This window comes from Lepus europaeus, chromosome 19, assembly GCF_033115175.1.
Source record: "Lepus europaeus isolate LE1 chromosome 19, mLepTim1.pri, whole genome shotgun sequence".
NCBI classification, from domain to species: Eukaryota; Metazoa; Chordata; class Mammalia; order Lagomorpha; family Leporidae; genus Lepus; species Lepus europaeus.
Window position 1 is genome coordinate 37,857,705 of NC_084845.1, and position 19,441 is coordinate 37,877,145.

General features: G+C 60.3%; 1 protein-coding gene across 6 annotated transcripts in view; it reads left to right on the top strand.

Moving 5' to 3' along the window:
* Window positions 1-264: 264 nt before the first annotated feature.
* Window positions 265-19,441, top strand: part of ADCY7 (adenylate cyclase 7) — a 46,084-nt gene continuing 26,907 nt past the window's right edge. For 5 of the 6 annotated variants that reach the window (XM_062177326.1, XM_062177320.1, XM_062177322.1 and 2 more), the window contains exon 1: window positions 265-354. The gene's annotated coding sequence lies outside the window, so the exon portion shown is untranslated. Of the gene's footprint in view, window positions 355-8,730; window positions 8,900-19,441 lie in introns of those variants that run through there. The other variant, XM_062177321.1, reaches the window with a different exon arrangement.

Sequence of the window (19,441 nt, forward strand, 5' to 3'; positions counted from 1 at the left end):
TCGCCTTGCAGGGTGTGGATTAGCAGGAAGCTGGGGCTGGGAGTGGTGCCAGGACTCGAACCGGGCACTCCAATGTGGGATGAGGCATTCCCAGCAATGTCCCAGCTGTCACACCAGATGTCTGCCTGCTCTTTGACTTTTTTAGAATCAGGATCCGAATGAGGTCCACACGGTGAGGCAGGCTGTGTTTCAGCAGGGTTTCCCACGTGGGACTGACACGTGTTCTGTGTCTCTTCCAGTGGTTTTGTTGCAGCTGGGTTCCCTCACCTGTCAGAGCCTCCTGTGATGTCTCAAGTGCTCCGGACCCCTGAGTGCTGTAAATCGTTACTGTTTCCAGAGGCTGGATCTCATCTGGTATTGACGGTTTCAGGCAGCTGTGGGAGGTGGTGGGAACCCTTTGTGGAAGGCTTGCATGGTCTGCTTGAGTCTCCTTTAGTGACACTGACAGCTGATGTGCGATGGCTTTAATATATTTTTAAGGATCACAAAAACTTTCAATTTTCACCCAGTTACAGGCGCTGCTGATTTTGGCTGTGAGTGGAGAATTCCCAATCTTGTACTTGCCTTTTTTTTTTTTTTTCCCATTGTAACTTCCCTCCTTTTTTTTTTTTTTTTTTTTGACAGGCAGAGTGGACAGTGAGAGAGACAGAGAGAAAGGTCTTCCTTTTGCCGTTGGTTCACCCTCCAATGGCCGCCGCGGTAGCACGCTGCGGCCGGTGCACTGCGCTGATCCGATGGCAGGAGCCAGGTGCTTCTCCTGGTCTCCCATGGGATGCAGGGCCCAAGCACTTGGGCCATCCTCCACTGCACTCCTGGACCACAGCAGAGAGCTGGCCTGGAAGAGGGGCAACCGGGACAGAATCCAGCGCCCCGACCGGGACTAGAACCCGGTGTGCTGGCGCTGCAAGGCGGAGGATTAGCCTAGTGAGCCGCGGCGCCAGCCTTTTTTTTTTTTTTTTTAGTATTATTACTTTTTATTTTATTGAGAGGCAATGAGAGAGACAGACAGACAGTTCCCATCTGCTGGTTCACTTCCCAAATGCCCACAACAACCAGGCTGCGCTGGGGTCAAAGCCAGAAGCTGGGAACTCAGTTCAGGTCTCTCGTGTGGGAGGCAGGAACCCAGGCACTTGAGCCCTCACCGTCACCGCCTGTGGTCCGCACTGACAGGAAGCAGAGGTTGAGAGGCGGAGCCCGGTGTGGAACCCAGGTGCTCCGAGGTGACACAGGCACTCTCACCGGGAGGCCCCATGCCCGCTCTGCTGTTGACTTTTATGTGGGGATTATGTTTTCATAGTGAAGAGTTGGAGACACAAACAAAAATGCAAATGTTAAATTACTCTTATCCCCTGGAAAAAACTCTTAAGAATTGGAATGTATTCTTGGTTTTTTTCAAATGCAAAAAAACCACATAGGCACCTGTGTAACATAATCAGACCACAGAAAGCTCCCCTGCCCTTTTTTTTATGAATTATTTATTGGGGCCGGCGCCGTGGCTCAATAGGCTAATCCTCCACCTTGCGGCGCCAGCACTCCAGGTTCTAGTCCTGGTTGGGGCGCCGGATTCTGTCCTGGTTGCTCCTCTTCCTGGCCAGCTCTCTGCTGTGGCCTGGGAGTGCAGTGAAGGATGGCTCAAGTGCTTGGGCCCTGCACCCACATGGGAGACCAGGAGAAGCACCTGGTTCCTGGCTTCGGATCAGCGCGGTGCGCCGGCCGCAGTGTGCCAGCCGCAGCGCGCTACCGCGGCGGCCATTGGAGGATGAACCAACAGTAAAGGAAGACCTTTCTCTCTGTCTCTCTCTCTCTCACTGTCCACTCTGCCTGTCAAAAAAAAAAAATTAAAAAAAAAAAAAAAGATTTATTTATTGGGGCCGGCGCTGTGGTGTAGTGGGTAAAGCCGCTGCTTGCAGTGCCGTCATCCCATATGGGCACCGGTTTGAGTCCTGGCTGCTCCAATTCCAATCCAGCTCTCTGCTATGGCCTGGGAAAGCAGAAGAAGATGGCCCAAGTCCTTGGGCCCCTGCACCCATGTGGGAGACCCAGAAGAAGCTCCTGGCTCCTGGTTTTGGTTTGGCCCAGCTCCAGCCGTTGTGGCCATTTGGGGAGGGAATGCCTCTGCCTCTCTGTAACTCTGCCTTTCAAATAAATAAGTAAATCTTCAAAAAAAAGTTTTATTTATTTATCTGAAGGAGTTGCAGCATGAAGGAAAGAGAGAAACAGAGAGAGACAGACAGACAGATCTTCTATCTGCTAGTTTCACTTCCCAGATGGGAGCAATGGTCAGATCAAAGCCAGGAACTAGGAACTTCTTCCTATCTCCCACATGGGTGCAGGGGCCCAAGTAATTGCTCTCTTCTGCTGCTTTTCCCAGACACATTAGCAGGGAGCTGGATCAGAAGTGGAGCAGCCGGGACTTGAACCGGTGCCCACATGGGATGCTTATGTTGCAGGTGGCGGCTTTACCTCCTACACCACAGTGCCTGGCCCAGGGCTCCCATTCCTGGGTGGTTCTGTGAGCTGCTCTTCTCAGCTCTGCCTTAGCCCCCTTCCCAGGGCCTGTTGGGAGGGGCGTGGTCTTCCTCCCTGCCCTTCCCGGTCATACTGGGCCGGGTGTGGGGAAGGACGGGTGGCTGCTGGTGCGGCCCAGCTGCCAAGTTTTTCAAAGGAAATCAGGCCTTTTGGTTGCCAGGGCAGTTGCTTTCCATCTGTTCTTTGAGGATTCACTGCTGTTACTCAACACCGCGTGGCCTCGGCCGCCCTTCCCTTCTCCTAAGTTCTGACCCCCAGGGCTGGCAAGGACTAGGGCCCGGGGCTGGGTGAGGGTGGGGAGGTCATGACAGCTGGCCCCCTGCCCTTGGGCGGGCTGCACCACCCACATGCCCTAGGCCCACCTGTGCTTGTCCTGCCGCTGGAGCCGGGCTAAGCAGCAGCTATTTCGATGTCCACATGGGAGGAGCAGTGGCTCTGGGGCTCGCCCTGGCGACCCCTCGGGACCACAGCTGGTCAGGGCTCAAAAGGCCCCGCTGGCCTCTGACGGGTAGGTGGCTGCAAGGCCTCAGTTGGCGCCTCTGGAAGCCACACTTCCGGCCCGTGAAATGCAGGCAGAACCCGGGCATTCCTTCAATGCCAGCCTGGCGAGGCAGAGGATCCCCCACACGGCCCTGAGCCCACAGCTGGGGAGAGCCGAGGGCGCAGCCGGAGGAGCTGAGTCGATGCGTTGGAATGCTCCCCAGCCTGCCTGTGACAAATCCATCTGGGGACGGCTGAGTGACAGGACCACAAGGCTGTGCCCGCCCCTGGCCAGGGCTGAGCTCTGTCGTCTGGGGCTGGGGAGCCGGCAAGGGGCTCACACTGCGTTGTGTTTCTGTCCTATGTTCTCCAGGGCAGCATCTGAGCCTGGCAGAAATAGCACGAGGGCTGCCGAGTGAGTGCCCAGTGCAGGGAAGAGAGGGTCTTGGCCCTCAGCAAGGCGGGTCTGATGGGAGAGAAGCTGGGACCCTGCTGGCACCCGAGCAGGCAGGTGCGCGTGAGAGGGTGTGAGTCCGGGGAGCCCTACTGCAAGCGAAGGGAAGGGGAAGACAAGGAGACCTAGTGACTGCCGTAATCCCAGGGGAGATTTTGTGTGCATTCAGGTATGGCTGGATCCAGGGGCTCATCTGGGATCATGAAGACTCTGCTTCTGTCTTGGCTTCATTTTTTGGCGAGTTCTCCTGCCTGATGATCGTATTCAGGATCTATTATCCCACAATTTCCCTAGGCTGGGAATTTAGGGTTCTGGTTTAGTCTCTGGAGGTATAGTCACTAAAGGCTGGGCTGGGCTGAGGCTTTGCCCCCTAGCTGGAGGCTTGCTCGTGTGGATGGAAGGTTGGTGCTGGCTCTTGGCAGGAGGTCATAGTTCCTCACCCCCGGAGGGAGGGATCCAAGAGGGAGCTGGGGGCCGCAGCGAGGCCTTCACGCCCTCAGAGGCCTCGTGGGGTTTCAGAAGCGTTTTAATGACCACTCTGGCGTGGGAGGGGCTTCCAGGGTGGGAACACCAGGAGGCAGGGGTCAGAAGTGGCACAGCCCTGGCCCGGTGACAGGAGGGCGCCTTTCCCCGACTCCCAGTGGCCCGGTCACGTGCCCACTCTGCCGTGAACATGGCCGAGGTTCCCCGGGGAAACGGGGCTGTTACCCGTGGTGCGAATGGCGGCTGCAGTGGAGGGGAGGGCCAGTTATGCGTTCTGTCTCGCGGGAGGCCTGTGGCGCTGTGGCCCAGCGGAGAGAGCAGCAGTGGGTGCAGTGTTGTGGTGGGACGGGGGGGGGGGGGGCAGCATTTGGATCCTTCCAGGAGGCAGTAGGCGACGCAGCAGCGGGAAGGTGGGGTCAAGGAGGGGAAGGGAGGGTGGGTGGGCCAGAGGAGGAGACAGGCCTTGACCTAGGAGGCCCAGGCAAGCTGTGGCAGGCGGGCACGGAGGACAGCTGGGATGCAGGCTCTGGGGCTAAGAAGGCGCCTTCAGCCTGGGCTCCCTAGCCCGCCAGCTGTAATTAAGCCCTTACTGTATGCATCACACAGGTACCTATTAGCCGCCGCTGCCTCCCAGACAGCTGTGTGGTGTTGTCCTGACCACAGTCGGCCGCCTTGAGCTCCCGGCTGGCTCCCGTGGGCTGGGCTGGCCTGGGTTTCTCCATGGAGCCCTCAAGCCCCGGCACCCCTAGAGAGCTGGGAGTGAGTGGCCCACAGCTCAGATCCTGTCTCTGCCGGGCTCCTCTGCGGTTTGGTGAGACCCCGGTTTAGGGAGGGGGGAGGGGTTGTTTTCTCTTCTTATACCCACTCCGCCCCCGGCCCCCCCCATCCCCGCCTGGGTTTAAATCATACTGGGGGCCATGGGCTTCTTCCTGTGGGGGAGGGGCCACACTGTTCGCTCAGCACTCAGTGCTACTTGTCCCTTGGCCAGCAGACAGCGCCGTCTGCCTTGTGTTTGCTGCATTTTGTTCCTTTCTTTGCGCTGTTTCACGGCCTCGGCTTGGGCCCCCTCCCCAGCGAGGCCCTGGTCCCTCCCAAGGCTGGAGCTGCCCGCTCTTCCTTGGGTGAGCAGGTCCTGGCCTCGGAAGTGGCACAGCGGGCGGCTGGCTCCAAGATACCCCTGGGCCCTGTGCACTGGTCGGGGGGTGGGAGCTGCTGAGTGGTGCAGGACACGGTTGGGGCCATGCTGTGAGGCCTGGCCGCTTGAACAAGCGGAAGCAGTGTGCCCCGTGGGATGCCATGAGGCTGCCCTCCTCGGGTGGAGTTTGCTCAGCCTTGGGAGTGCTGGGTGTGAGGGGAGATTGGGCGAGGGCACCTACCGTGGGAGCCTAGTGGGACAGGGGCACCGCATCTCTGAGAGCCCTTTATTTATTTTTATTTGAAGGTTTTAGCAGCCAGTGTTGTGGTGCAGCAGGTTAAGCTGCCACCTGCGATGCCAGTGTCACAAATGAGTGCCAGTTTGTGGCCTGGCTTCTCTACCTCCCATCTGGCTCCCAGCTAATGCACCTGGGAGGCAGCGGAAGATGGCCCAACTGCTTGGGCCCCTGCACCCATGTGGGAGACCCGGAAGAAGCTCCTGGCTTCAGCCTGGCCCAGCCCAGGCTGTTGCGGCCATTTGGGAACCAGTAGATAGAAGACCTTTCTCTCTCTCTCTCTCTTTCTTTCTTTCTCTCTTTCTATAACTCTGCCTTTCAAATAAATTAAAATTTTAAAAAATTTATTTAAAAGGCAGAGTTAGAGAAAGAGGTTGGTCTTCCATCTGCTGGTTCACTCCCCAAATGGCTGCATTGGCCAAGGCTGGGCCAGGCTGAAGCCAGGAGCTAGGGGCTTCTTCCAGGTCTCCCACGTGGGTGCAGGGGCCCAAGGACTTGAGCCATCTTCCGCTGCCCCCCAGGTGCATTAGCAGGGAGCTGGGTGGGAAGCAGAGCAGCTGGGACTCCAGCCGGCGCTCCAAGAGGGAATGCGGTGTCAGGCGGCAGCTTAGCTCCCTGTACCCAAGGAAGCCTTTGTAATGAGTTCCCGGGAGGGCCGGCTGGTGAGCTGCTACGATCACGGGCTGGGCAGTCAGGCGGACCTGAGTTTGAATCCCAGCGCTGCCTTTTCCCGGCTGACCTCGGGCTGGGATGTGGCCCTCGGCGCCTTGGGTCCCTGGTCTGGAACAGGAGAGTCGTGGCGGGGAGTTCCGGGAGTCGGTGCCCGTTGTCTGAGCATGCAGCCCGGGCAGTGCTGGCTGTGGTGCACAGGTCCTGCCCCCTGCGCCTCACTGGGTGGGCTCTCAGGTGCCTGTGGCTTGGGCTGGGGTGCAGCAGGAGAGTCTGAGCACTACGTCCTCCAAGGCCACAGCTGGAAGGAGGCCTGGGGCGGACAGGAGGCCTTGCTGGGTGGGACAGCAGCTTTTGTCATCGCGTGGTGGGTTTGTCTTCCAATGCCCCTGCTGGCAAGGCTGGGCCCCTCAGCTTGCACTGAGAGCGGAGAGCGATCCTCCTGTGTGCAGGCTGCCACGGTGCCCCCTCCAGCCACCTGCCATGCTGCAGCTGAGGCCTCTGGGAGATATCAAGCAGGCAGGTGCCTCCTGACTCCGCCGTCCCAAGGACTCCCAGCCCACCTGGACTTTCCCTATCACCCCCGGCCTCCCCTGTGGCCCTGCTCCTCTGCTCACTGCTGTACCTGTTGCACGCCCGGCTCCCTTCAGGGTTGGCACCCAGGTATCACCTTGCATGCTGGTTCAAGTCAGGCCCGTTGTGTTTCCCAGGTGACTGAGCACCCAGTGCCCTGTCCGCTTGGATAAACCTGTTAAGAAATGGACGTGTAATGTACACACAGTCAGGTGCACGACCTTCAATGTGCAGAGCCGTGAGTTGCACTTGTGCGCACACGAGTGCAGCCAGGTGGGATGTTCGCACCTCAGGGCAGGCGTTCCCACTGCATGGGAAGCCCTCATCCAGTCTCAGAGTGCTGGTCTGGGGAGTCCTAGCTCCTCTGCTTCCAATCCAGCTTCCTGCCAGTGTGCCTGGGAGGCAGCAGGTGCGCTGTGCCTGCCCCCAGTGTGGGAGACCTGGATGGAGTTCCAGGCTCCTGGCTCTGGCCTGGCCCAGCCCCGGCTGGTGTGAACATTTGGGGAGTGAGCCAGCAGATGGAGGATCTCTCTGACTCCCTATCTCTCTGCCACTCTGCCTTTCAAATAAATAACTATTAGGAGGAATAAAGAGAACCTTCTGGCTCCCCAGAGAGTCCCTTTTGCCCCTTCTCCATCTGCAGTTTCCCCAGGGACAACTCCCGCCCGGCTCTGAGCCAGCAGCTTTGCTCCGTCTCTCCTGAAGCTTCGCGTCTGTGGACGCACGCGAGCGTGCTCTCCTACGTGTGCTTCACGCCTGGGGTGTGCATCAGGCGTCTGTTCCTCTATTGTGGAGAAAGTTTCCGTCGTGGGAGTCGGTGCACGCTCGCTTGTCCTGCCTGGCTGGGTTCTCGGGTGACTTCCTGTTTGACTGCGTAAGGACCCAGGTCTGTCTTGGTTGTCGGTTCCTGGATGGTCCCTGGGTCACTGCATTCTTTTGGGTGCAGCCCGGGGTTGGCTTTGGGCCGGCCTGCCCATTTTCCTCCCTGACTGTGCCGTTCTACACAGTTCCTCCCGGCTGGAATTGCTCCACGGCCCTGTCGACACTTGGTGGCCTCTCTTGGATTTCGGCCCTGCTGGCGGCGGAGTGCAAACTCCATGCGGTTTTGTTGATGATTTCTCCGTGTGCATACTGATCGTTCTTGGTATCCTGTTTCTCCAACGACCTGTTGAAGTCCTTTGCCCATCTTTAGTTGGGCCATTTCTATGTTGGTTTGTGGGAGATTTTCTTCCGTCCTGGGGCGGGGTCTCTTGTCAGTCCTGTGCGTGGTGAGTATCTCCCCTAAGAATGTCTGTCCCTTCTCTGCTTGGAATGCCCAGGCCCAGGGGGTGTGTGCTTGGTGAGGGGGCCGGGGCAGGGCCCGGATGGAGGCAGAGCTCCCGGGCTCGTTGGAGTGTCGACATGTAAAGAAAATGAGCTTGGGACCCTGCCATGTGTGCTAGGGAGTGGGCCTTCCCAGTCTGCTGCTCGCCACTGGGCTTCCCCGACCCCAGTGGGGAAACTGAGGCTGGCAGAGCAGAATGGGAGCTGGGGTTTGATTCTTAGCCTCATGGCGTCTGGGGCTGCTGGGGTTCTGCAGGGGCTCCAGCTGTTGGGAAGAAGACCCACGGCTGGGCCTGGGTCTTGCCCCCTGCCCTGCCCCTAGTGCAAGGCATGTGTGGAGTGCAGAGGTGGGAGGCTCACCTGGATGACCTGTGGCGTCCCAGGCTCTCCTGGACCCTTCTTGGAGGTGGACAGGGCCACCTCCCTGCACAGACGGGGAAACTGAGGTCCAGGCGGGGCCGATGATGAGGCTCGGTGCCAAGGATGAGGAGCCAGGATGAGGCTCGGTGCCAAGCTACTGGTCTAATAGCTCGTTAAGACTGCGTCGACTCCCTGCGTGGAACACACGACTCGCAGCTTCTAATGAAGGCTCTTGGTGCTTGTATTATTTTTTTTTTCAAAATTGTTCCAGTTTCAAGCTTCAAATTTCCATGAAGTCATTGGAGCCGGGAGCCTGGCGGCTCCCCTCACTGCTGCAGAGGGCTGTGCTGCGGCTGGGAGGGCTCCCTGCCCCCGCCCGCACCCCGCTAGGCGCCCAGCTGAGGCCCCCGTGCTGCCACCACCGCCAGAGCAGGAAGTGGCAGGTCCCCTATGTGACTCACTCGCAGTAGGTAGCCGGGGACGGAGCCTTCCCATGTGTGAGTCTGGACGCCATCCGAGGAAGCCCAGGCGCGAGCCACACCACCTCCCTGCCGGTGCGGACCCTGGCCCAGCTGCAGAGGGGCCCCGGGACGACCAGGTAAAGCGGGCGTGGTGCTGGGGTGTTATTAGCCGGGGTGGCAGGCCGTGCAGCCCCAGGCAGACGGAGGCGGGCTCGGCCTGCGGGCCTGGCTGCGAGAGGACCGGGCAGGCTGGCCCGGGGGAGGCCGTCTGCTGGAAGCTGGACAGACACAGCTCGTCACTGGCTCCCAGCCTGCTGAGGAAATGCTCTGTGACCACCGTGCTGTGGGCCGGGCCCCTCCACTCAGAGTTCTGTGCGCCGCAGACTCTCAGACGTCTGTATGTCGTCTCAAGGTGGTGATTTTGTATTGTATTTTTTTCTTTTAAGATTTATGTATTTATTTGAAAGTCAGAGTTACAGAGAAGAGGGAGAAACAGAGAGAGAGAGATCTTCCATCCACTATTTCACTCCCCAGGGTGAAGCCAGGAACCGGGAGCTTCTTCCAGGTCTCCCATGCAGGTGCAGGGGTCCAAGCACTTGGGCCATTTTCCACTGTGTTCCCAGGCCACAGCTGGGAGCTGGATTGGAAGTGGAGCAGCCAGGACTCGAACTGGCGCCCATATGGGATGCTGGTGTTGGAGGTGGTAGCTTTTCCCGCCATGCCACAGCGCTGGTCCCATGATTTTACATTTACAAGTGCACTTCTTTTTTCTCAAAGAAATAAAAAATTGGCAAGGGAAGGGCAGCTCAGCTTAGTTTATGAAGCCAAATAACAAGTAACAGACAAAAAGCTCTCAAAGCGGCCGGTGGCCAAGACAGAGCCAGGACGGCCCCCGAGGGGGAGCTCTTTGTTCTGTGGCTGTGGAATGGGCTTTCCCGGGTGCCCCTGTGCTCATCACAACACTCGGACCCGGGGAGCAGCTGCCTCTCGGTGCCAGCACGCTGGGTTCAGGGCCAGGGAGGCAGAGGCTCGAAGGTGGCTGAACGTGTCTGTTTGGGACAAAAATGTCCATGAGGAGGATGCTGAGTCTGCGAGGTCATGAACGTGTGACAGGCTCGGACACGAAGAAGACGCCCAGGCGAGCAGACCTAGAGGAAGTCCCTAGAGACCGGCAGGAAGTGCTGCGTCTGGGACCTGCAGCCTGGGGTTGCTGCCTCCCCGCCCCCACCCCCACAGAGCCCTGGGGTTTCCTGTGGCTCCTGGTGCTGGGGCAGGGCAGGCTCTCCGTTGCTGCAGACCCCGTGGCCCTCAGAAAGGAAAAGGTTAGGTGGCTGGAGGCCCAGTCGCCAGGGGTGTTTTATGGAAAAGCAGCAGCCATGGGGGGCTGGGCTTGGGGTAGCAGGGCATAGCTGGGAGGGGTTTGCTTGGGGGTTCTGGGGGATGGGTTTGTAGGCAGGGAGAGGTAGGATGGGGCAGGGGTGAGCCCTCTGTAGAGGCCAAAGGTGCTTCTCAGAAGGGCTGACCTGATGGCTCCTTCACAGTCTGTAGCTATTGGTTTACCCCCTGCTCCCCACAACCCACACTTGATGGGAGGAGGGCAGAGACCCCCGGGACCCACTCACATGTCTTCAGGTGTGGTCAGCTAGAGCCCTGCCAGGATGCTGGGCCTCGCGCGGGCAGGGCAGCCCTGAGGAGGGGGCTCTGGGTGGTGCTCCCCACTGCGGGAGGGTTGGGGTCAGACCAAGCTTTGGTGGCTGGGTCGAGGGAGCTGCACCGTGTGCCCTGCGCAGGCTTGGGGGGGGGGATTTCCCATGCCTCGCCATTCCACGTTACCAAGGAGCCTGCACATGTGGCTGAGTGGTCCAACGCCTGGCGCTGGGCTTCTCCTTGTCAGCTCGGCCTGGAGGAGGTGGACGTGGGGCTTGCCCACGCTGCAGCCGCGGCAGCCTTTGCCACGCTGTTGCGATGTTGCGCCTGGCTGCAGAGGGCCCCGGGCTTCCGGGGGAGCAGGCAGCATGTGCCACCCTGGGAGCCTGGATCACGGCCTTCCATGAGGTCAGATCTCAGGGGTGGGAGGGAGAAGACCTTTGTGGCCGGGAGCTGGGGGTCCATGGCATCAGCAGCCCTAGAAGCCAGGGCCTTTGGAGGCCGGGAGGCTCTGGCGCCTGCCTCTGCACACAGCAGGGCAGAGCTCGGGTCTGTCAGTCTGGGTTCGAGCCCCACCCTGCCCCCTCCCAGCTTCTGCTGGTATGCGGCCACCAGCTGGTTGTGAGGATTAAGCAGTGATGGATGTCCAGCACTGGACGCAAGGTGCTGCTACCCCGGTGGAAGTGTTTGTACAACTGGGATCACAAGGTTCCCCCCTGCCTTGGGTGGGAGCCCACATGCCCCTGGGGGAAGCAGAGAGGCGAGCTTGGGTGGAGCCGGGCTGAGGGACATCCTTTAGGTTAGCCACTTGACCCGTCTCTCAGTTTTCCTATCTGTGAAATGGGGCAGATGGCAGTGCTCGGGGAGATTAGTAGGAGGGTAACAGGCGTGGAACATGTCCCTGAAGCATTGGAGACTCGGGAGCTCTGGCTGACAGGTGTGGGTGGGGGAATTCCTCCAGCCGCCCCCTCTGTCCACTGCCCCCCCCCGAAGGGTGGCACAGTGCCTCAGGCTAGCCCTGGGCATCCGGCTCAACCGGCCCCTGCCCACGGATTTCACAACCAGCACGTCATGGCTAGGCCATTGCCCAACCCTGGGCACAGACCTGCTGGGCTGCCGCAGCCCCACTCCCTGGCAGCCCTTCTCCAGGGGGCTGGGGGCTGGGGGTGCCGAGCCTTGGGCTCACTTCTCTCAGGTGGCCCTGCTCCCCTGGACACCTGGGATCTTGCTCTTCTGCCACCACCTGCCGTCCTCCGTGACTGTGTCACAGGCATTGGCGGAGCCCCCCACTTGGGACTGTGCCATGGGATAAAGCTGTTGTGCAGCTGGGGTGGGGCCGGCTGACCCTGGACCCCCAGAGTGGAGGCCAGGGCCCCAGGTTTTTCTGACACAGCCCTTGGGCCAGTTTCTCCTTGCCTGGTCAGGTGTCAATGTTTCTGGCTTCCGCAGCCTTCCTGGCCCTGGCCCTTTCTCTGGTTGCAGTCCCACCTCTGGCCCCCCTCCTGCCCCTCCCCCAACTGCATGCCTTGTGTCCCCCAGGGAGGCGCCTCCTTTGGGAGACCTGGAGCTCTGGGGGTGAGGGGTATGCTGGTGCCTCCTCCTGGGTCGTTTTGGCTGGCCATGTCCCTCCATGAGCTCCCTCCAGAGAGGGTCCCTTTGTCTCCCTCTGTCGCAGCCAGCCCCCCCCCCCACTGGGCCTGGGGGACACGGGGAGCCAACTGAGGTCTTTATTGCGGGACCCCTACTCTCAGCCATGACTCCTGCCCCCCAGGCCCCACCTCTCCTCTTGCCTCCTCCTACGTGCTGGGACTGGAGGCAGAAGGAATGACCATGACCATGGACACAGGAGGAGCTCATGGCCACGTGGGGTGCAGTGCGCGCTTTGGGGAGCGTGAGGCCCCAGCGGAGGTGCATGTGTGGGTGGTGCCACCTCCTGCCTGCTGTGGTCACTGCATGCAGAGCTCGGATGGGGGCCTCCTTGTCTTCCCCCTCTGCAGAACTTGCCTGCCCATCAGGCTGCCCAGCCACCCTCTCTGAATGGCTCCGTTGTAGCAGCCCAGGCCCCGCTGACTTAAAGATCCATGGTTCCTAGAATTGCTGGCGTTGCTGGGAGAGGCACAGGCGGGGAAACTTGTCCAGGGAGCTCCCAGCCTCAGGCTGGCCTGGGTTTTCCTGGGTGGAGCTGTGTTGGGGGTGCTGACCACCCCCTGCCCGTGTGCCTTCTCCTGGGTCTCCCCCAGAGGGAAGGGTGTGGATTTGGGCCTGTCCCTTGGGCTGGTCCTGGCCCTTCCTGCTGTTCTCTGGGGGACCCTGGGGGCTATTCCTCTTCCCCCTTTGTTCTCCCCACTCTGCAGCGGGCGGGTGGCCCTACCTCTTGCCTGTCCTGCTCCAGGCCTCCCACACTTGCCTCCCCAGGCCCATCTGCTGGAAGAGGAGGAGCCCTTTGAAGTGGAAGGGAGCTAATGGGGAAGTGGCCGTCTTTGAAATGCGCAGACTCCCTGGAGCCACCGCCCTGGCCCCTGGGGAGGGGGTAGAGGGATGGGGGGCGGGGCCAGCACTTTTGCACCCCTAGTCGCCAGGCCAGTGTGGGCAGGAGAGTGAGGGAAGAGAGGAGCTGGCAGGAAGTGGCCCCGAGTGCCAGGGCTTGTAGTGTGTCCCAGGAGGTCTCAGAGCTGTCTCAGGCTGCCCTCCCTCGTGTTGGGAGCCGGCTGGGAGGGCCCTAGGTGGTGGCCCTCACTGTGTGCCGGCCTCTGTGTGAAGTCCCCGAGACAGTGGGGAAACAGGCCCGGAGAGCTTGTGGCCATGACTGGATGCACACCCCATGTTTGGTCTCAGAGCGGCGCTGTGGAGCCCTCGTCTCGCCTGCTTCTCGCCTGCTTCGTCCGCTGTCCGCCTGGGGCTGCACCTTGGCCTGCCCTGGCATTTCTTCTCAGCCTTTCGCTCCTTTACTGCACGTGTCCTCCTGCCCCCAGCATGCGCTCTGCACCCCCCACCCCGTCCGCCTTGCTGGTTGTGGCGTCAGCACCTGGCCCTGTGTTGATGCGGGGCAGGAGCCCAGTGAGTGCTTGCGGGGTGAGGGCCCAGGGATGCCAAGCCGGGGTCTGCCCCCCCCTTGCCACGTGTGGTTTGGGGGTTTATGAGGTTTTGGAGACATGAGGTCATTGACTGCTAGCACAGGCCCGGGGGGGGGGGGGGGAGGTTTTGATGTCGGCCTGTTGATGAATAATTTTCCATATTAATAACCTGTGGGTTCTTGCCATGTATTCAGAGAATTCTGAATGCTGGCTCAAATCGACCAGGCGACATGGGACATTTCTACGCTTTCTATTCAGTGAGAGGAATACACAGGAGAGTGAGGGCTTTATTTAGGGGAGAAAGAGAGGCCTAGAAGCTACGTCTGGTCCGTACCAGGCAGAGAGCAGGCCAGGAGCGAGCCACGTGGAGCAAGCATGTGGTTATGAGCAGCCACAGGTAGCTTAGCAGGGCAGCAAAGCCAAGGCAGGGAGCAGGCCACGAGCCACGTGGAGCAAGCACACAGGCAAGATAGCAGAGAGCAGGCGGCCTGCAGGCCACGCCCATGGGGCCTTTTATATACTCCCAAAGGGGGCGTGGTTACGTAGTCTGATGGGCAGGTGGGCGTGCAGGTGGGATCAGGTAGGGGCGTGGTCTCCCAGCTCACATATCTAATCAATCCTATCCTCTCTGCCCACCTCCATCAGTCTCATCCCCGTTGCTCAGGTGAGAAGCTGTCTTAAGAGGCAGGTGCCTTACCTCATGCAGGTGGGGTGGGGGGCGCCGCCGTGGGGGCCCTGCCCCTGCGGGCTAGGTCCATCCTGGCTGTCTTAGTGCACAGAGGAAGGGGTTTGGGTGGACCCTGGGTGGCCAACAGGGCGGGCGCAGATGGCTCAGCCTTGGAGGGGCCCAGGTGACATGGCCAGTGCCTCCCTGGGAAGTGCAGGTGCCAGGGAAGCTAAGGCAGGCAGGGAGGTCTGATCAGGAAGGAATTAGGCAGCCTTCCTGGGGGAGGTGGCAGGGGAGGCTGGCTCTGAAGGGTGGGCAGGAGCTGCCCGGCAGAGGCCGTGTGTCTAGGTTGCCAGAGTCTGGCGATGGAAGGGTGGGGCTCGTTTGGGGAAGCGAAATAAGTCAGAGCACGCAGCAGTCAAGAAGGCTCCGGAGAAGCTTTTCTGGCTGGGGGTGAGCAAGGACCGGGTTGGGTATTTTGGGGTCCTGGACAGGTGTGGGGGCCCTGGTGGGCTGCCCCACGGGGAGGCCTGGGCTTGGGACCGCAGGGGTTGCTGTGCGCTGCTACCTCCCCTGTGCAGCCTGGGGCTGGAAGGCGGGAGTTTGTGTGAGCCCCCGAGTGGGTGCAGTTCTGGAAGGCAGAAGGGGGAGGCCGGGCGGGGCTTGCCCCCAACCCGCTGTGCACAGGGCCTCTTCGGGCTCTCAGCTGGCTGCACGAGGCAGTGCCTTGCCCCTCATGTGTCCCTTTGGCCTTGACCAGGGTCTCAGGCCCGTGGGTTAGGCCTGGGCGCTCTGGCCGCTGGGCCAGGCGGTGGCTTCGGGCTTCCTGTTGGGACAGGGATGCGCCAGGCAGAGAGGACCTTGGCCTCCCGGGATGGGCTACTGGGCTCTGCATGGTAGCTGCCTCTCCCCCTGGCCTCTCTGTTGGTCTGAGTGGGAAGGGACCACGGAGACCCTGGGAGGAGTGAGGCCCAGAGAGGGGGAAGCACTGTGGTCACACGGCAGTGAGAGGTGGCGCCGGGACTGTCAGCCGTGTTCTCCCTGCACTGCCTTGCGTGTGCCCGGGCTGGGGGAGGGGGTGGATCTGGGCAGGTGCATGGGAGTGGCAGGAAGCCAACAGGAAGATGCCCTGGGGGCTCTCTGCTTGCTGACTCTCCCCAGGCTGGTTTCTTCCCAGCTGGCCCGAAGACTGCCCAAGAGACTGCTCTCTCTGGTGTCTCCTCACCTCTGCCTGGTCCCCACCTGTTGTCAGCTCCCCCAGGCGCTCAGAGAAGGGGAGGAGAGAGGCTTCCATGGGCCCCAGCTCCTAGGGGCTTTCTGAGACTCCAAAGGCAGCGCCTGCCCAAGGAGGTTCGCTAGGGATTCGAGGGAACCAGAAAGGTGCGGACAAGTTTTGCAGGGTTAATTCAGCGAGTCTCTTTGCTGCAGGACTTGTCAGAGCCTTTGCCAGGAACACAGGGCATCTTGAAAGAGGGAAGGGAGACTGTCAAACCCAGCTCCACTTGTGAGCAGGCACTGCTGTGGGGGTGGGGGTGGGGCGCGCCTCAGCAGTTGCAGGTACAGGGTTATGAGAGCCTGGGCTTTCGGTAGGGCGGGCCTGGCTTCAAATCCCAGCTGCATGTTTTCCTGGCCTGTGGGCTTTGGACAAATGGGCTAGGGTCCCACAGTCGGTTCCCCTGGACTCTCCCACACTCAGCTGTGGGGAGTCAGCCTGGGGGGCCCTTGCCCAGCGCCTCCCTGTGCTCCACAGGCTGTCAGAGGCGGGAGGCCAGCCCGTGTTGCTGCTCATGGTCCTGAGCGCTGACCACTGCTCCCTCCAGCCCCACAGGCCAGGCCATTTCCAGGGCAGAAGGGGTCTGGGTCTCCTCCACTCCCTGCAGTGCTGTTGGGCTCATGGCAGGGTTGGGGGTGGGGAAGGAGCAGGCCTGCTCATCTCCGCACCCCACCCCCACCCTTCCTGCTAGCTTTGTAGTAGGTGTTGTGTGCCACAGGTAGGCTCAGCTCTCTGCCCGTGTCGCCGCCATGTAATTCTCAGAGCCCCGTGTGGCGCCCGCCATGCCAAAAGAGGAAACCAAGGCACAGGGGAGGCCAGGCGGCTTGGCCCCGATGGACCTGGGATTTCCGTCTTTCTGTGCAGACTGCTCTTGGTCATGCACACGCAGTGAGCGTAGGAATAGAAAGTGAAAGTGAGACGTGCGCCTCATCCACGCTGTCCACGCAAGGCTCGTTTCTGTCTCGGGCCGGCACCGCTGTACCCTGTGGGCTTTTAAGGGAGCCACCCGGCTCCCGGGGTTCCAAGCTGCCCCTTGCTTTTGGCAGCTGCACGGTGTCCCCTCGTTCGTTCTGGGTCCTGGCCTCTGAGGGCGCCGCTCATCACCTCCTTCTGTACTTAGGCGTCACAGGGTGGTGATGAGTGACCCTGTGCAGGTGCAGTCTCCCGTGGTGGAGAGCGGATCAGGTGGGGCAGGTCCCGGGCACGTGTGCACCTCCGTGGCTTCGCTCGCGCTGAGCCGCTCTAACAGGGTGCATTCCTGCCCGCGGGAGCCCGAGTGCCCGGTTCCAGCCGAGTGCCTGGTTCCGGCCCAGGCTGACAAAATGCTTTGTTCCTTCCCGGTCACACAGGCAAACGTGGTATCCCACGGCGGCTGTAATTTGTCTCATTGCCTGCGAGGTCAGCTTCTTTCCAAATGTCTAAGAGCCACTTGGAGTATCTTTTCTGTAGATGTTTTTTTTTTTTAAACGTTTATTTATTTATTTGAAGGCAGAGTGACAAAGTGAGAGGGAGAGTCGGAAAGGGAGATCTTCCATCTGCTTGTTTACTTCCCAAATGCCTGCAACAGCCCAGGCTGGGCCAGGCCAAAGCCAGAAGCCTGGAACTCCACCCAGCTCTCCCATGTGGCTGGCAGGGCCCCACACACTTGGGCCGTCTCTGTTGTCTCGCAGGTGCGTTAGCAGGGAGCTGGATCAGAAGCTGGGTCCAGGAGCTGGGCCCAGTGCTGTGGCGTGGGTCTGGACGTCTTCGCTCCTGGCCCTGTTTTTCTTTTGGATGCGTAAGGGCTCTTTACATGTCCTGGAAAGAATCTCCCTGTGAGGAGTGGAAATTGTGATTCTCTGGTCTGTCTTTTGGCTTTTGGTGACGTCTTGATAGTTTTTACCATCTAGTCATTTTCAATCTCTCACGTGATTCATTTGTCAGTCTTGTCTTTATGGTTTTTGGATTTCGGTCAGGTCAGGAAGGCCTTTTCTACCAGAGTTAAGTGAGATTCCCTTGAAGTTTCTTGCTCTCTCTGGAAACCGTCCTTGTATAGGTTTTGGCTCCAGCTTGCTCGCTGTCTTCCAGGCTGTGCTGTTTTAAATTTTTTTATGGAGGGAGGTCTTCTGTCTGCTGGTTCATTCCCCAAATGCCCAGTATGGCCAGGGGTGGGCCTAGCTGAAGCCAGGATCCTAGAACTCCATCAGGGTCTCCCATGTGGGTGGCAGGAACCCCAATACTTTCTCCATCACCTGCTGCCTCCCAGGGTGCACGTAAGTAGGAAGCCGGAAGTGGAAGTGGAGGCAGGACTGGAACCCAGCCGCCTGGGTCTGGGACGCGGGCATCCAAGCAGCATCAGGACCGCTATGCCAATGCCTGCCTCAGCCGCTGCCTACAAAGAGGCTGCCAGCAGTGCAGGAGGCAGACTCTCACCAACAGCCTTCCTTCTGCCAGGGCGGGGTGGCTCGAGGGCCTGCGAGGCGTCTCCTGTCCCACCTCGCCATCGCCAGTGCACCTGTCGTCTGAGGGTGTGACGTCAGAGGCAGGACCCGCCCCACACAGGGGCCAGCGGGACCACCCTTCTGTTCCTCCTCCAGGAGGAAAGGCTCAGGGGTCTGTTTCCCGTGGCCGTGGGAGCGCTGCCATGCTAAGGGGAACCTGGCGAGGAGGGTGATGCGGGCGCTGAGTGAAATGAACTCCTGATTGTGGAATCTCAGGCCTGAGTGGAGGGGAAGTGCCGATGTTTTCCCCATCGGGAGCCTGGTGGATTGGCTTGCTAATCAGCACTGTGGGCACAGCCCCGGCATGCACCCGGTGAGTGGGGCACTATCTCTCCCTCCTGGGGCCTTGTGCCTGGAGCCTGGCACACGGGAGGGGCTAATGCGTGTCTGTTGCGGAGTGCACGCGTGAAGCCCTCTGGAGATGGATGAATGGACGGATGAGTTCCCTGGCAGTTGTCTGGAGAGGGGCCTGTGTTGTGGCACAGCAGGTTCAGCTGCTGCTCGCAGCCCACACTGAAGCGCTGGTTCGAGTCCCAGCTGCTCCACTTCCTCTCCAGCTCCCTGCTAATGTGCCTGGGAAAACAGCAAAGGTGGCCCAAATACTTGGACCCCTACCACCCATGTGGGAGACCCAGATGGAGTTCCAGACCCCTGGCTTGGGCCTGGCCATTCTTGGCCATTTAGGGAGTGAACCAGTGGATGGAGGATCTCTGTGTCCCTCGACCTTTCAAATAAATCTCTTTTTAGAGAAAGGACTGGCAGGTGACTGAGCAAACCTGGTGCACATTAGCAGGAAGCTCGGGGGGAGTGAAGTGGAGACTTGATCCAGGCCCTGGCTATAGGAGGCGGGGGTCGCAGGAGGCATGGCCTGCACCGAGGGTGTGCTTTAAAGGGGAGACTGACCGGCTGATGCTGGGCCGCAGCAGTGAAGTGGACCGTAGGCTTCAGGCACGGAGGCCACCAGGCTGGGCCCTCGGAGCCAGGTGACAGCAGCGGGCCCCATCTTTGTGTCGAGAGATTCTGCCTCCACCCCAGCCCAGCTCCCGGAGCCGGGCCTCACAGCTCTGGCACCACCACCCCTTTGTCAGAGGGGAAAGTGAGGCCCCCGGTCATGCCAGGGGCTTGCTCAGCGTCACAGGACTGGAGGCAGAAGTGGGATTGGCACGAAGTCCTCTGGACTCAAAGACTGGCAGGCAGCTTGCGGCATCTGGGGCCTGGGCTGGATCAGCCTGGGAGATCCTAGGGGCCTGAGAGCTGGAGCAGCGCTGGCTGGGGCTGGCGCCTTCGGGAGCTTCAGCTTTTGTTTTGTTCTGTTCATTTTATTTGAAAGATGGAGTTAGAGAAAAGGAGAGAGAGAGAGAGAGGTCTTCCATCCATTGGTTCACTCCCCAGATGACCAAAACGGCCAGGGCTGGGCTAGGCCGAAGCCGGGAGCCAGGAGCTTTAGCCAGGTCTCCTATGTGGGTGCTGGGGCCCAAAAGCTTGCGCCATCCTCTGCTGCTTTCCCAGGCGCATTAGCAGGGAGCTGGAATGGAAAT